This window comes from Lathyrus oleraceus, chromosome 2 (assembly GCF_024323335.1).
Source record: "Lathyrus oleraceus cultivar Zhongwan6 chromosome 2, CAAS_Psat_ZW6_1.0, whole genome shotgun sequence".
Lineage (NCBI taxonomy): Eukaryota > Viridiplantae > Streptophyta > Magnoliopsida > Fabales > Fabaceae > Lathyrus > Lathyrus oleraceus.
The window spans coordinates 38500544-38501714 of NC_066580.1; positions in this window are offsets into that span (position 1 = coordinate 38500544).

Consider the following 1171-nt stretch of genomic DNA (forward strand, 5'->3'; position numbering starts at 1 on the left):
GGGACTCGAGGAATTCCATACACAAATGGAAAAGGCTTAGCCGGGGAACAACAACATCCACAGGGGATAAGAGTAAGTCAAGATAAAACTGAAGTACTTGAATCATGTAGGAAAAGCGATTTCACTATGGAAACGCGCACTCAACTCAACTGGGGAAGAAATAAACTTCAACACAGGAGGAACAGAAATCTATTATCTACTACCTGTTACTGGGTGAGGAGATAGTAAAGATCTGACAAAGAGGACATTCGTCATCGGTTAGGATGAACATATCAAGGATGACTCCTTGAGAACCGCCACGAGGGAGTATTCATTACCGGTTACTGGGTAAGAATAGCCTTGATGGGGAAAACTGCAGAAAATAGGATTTACAACTACCGGTTACTGGGCAAAAGACCAAAGGTGAGAATATCTGTCATCGGTTAGGATGAACATATCAAGGATAAACTCAACAAGGAAGAAGATCTGTCATCGGTTAAGATGAACATATCAAGGATAGACTTGCCTGGGAATGTCAATGAGGATACCTGTCATCGGTTAGGATGAACATATTAAGGATAAACCAACTAAACAAAAAGTAGGAATTACATCTATCGAATGCTGGATAGAAGACCACCAAAGAGAAAATCCATCACCGGTTAGGAAGAACATATCAAGGATAGACTCTGTGAGGGGAGAAAATAGGAATTACATTTATCAGTTACTAGATAGAATACCATCGAAGAGAAAATCTGTCACTCGTTAGGATGAACATATCAAGGATAGACTATGCGGGAAAAAGTAGGGTTTACAACTACCGGTTACTGGGTAGAATACCACAAAGAGAAGGAAACTCGTTATCGGTTAGGATGAACATATCAAGGATTAACTCTGGGGAACACAATAGGGATTACAACTACCTTTTTACTGGGTAGAACACCAAGGACGAGAATATCCGTCATAGGTTAAGATGAACATATCAAGGATAAACTCAGGCAAGGGAGAGAAAGATATCTGTCACCGGTTAGGGTGAACATATCAAGGATATACTTCTTGGAGAATCAGAAACAAATGCATCTACTGGGAACTCCACTGCTGGGAAAACATGGGTACTTTTACCGGGTATTGGGCAAGAAGTAATAAACTGCAAACTAAGACGAATATTACCAGTTACTGGATGATAAGCTCTTAG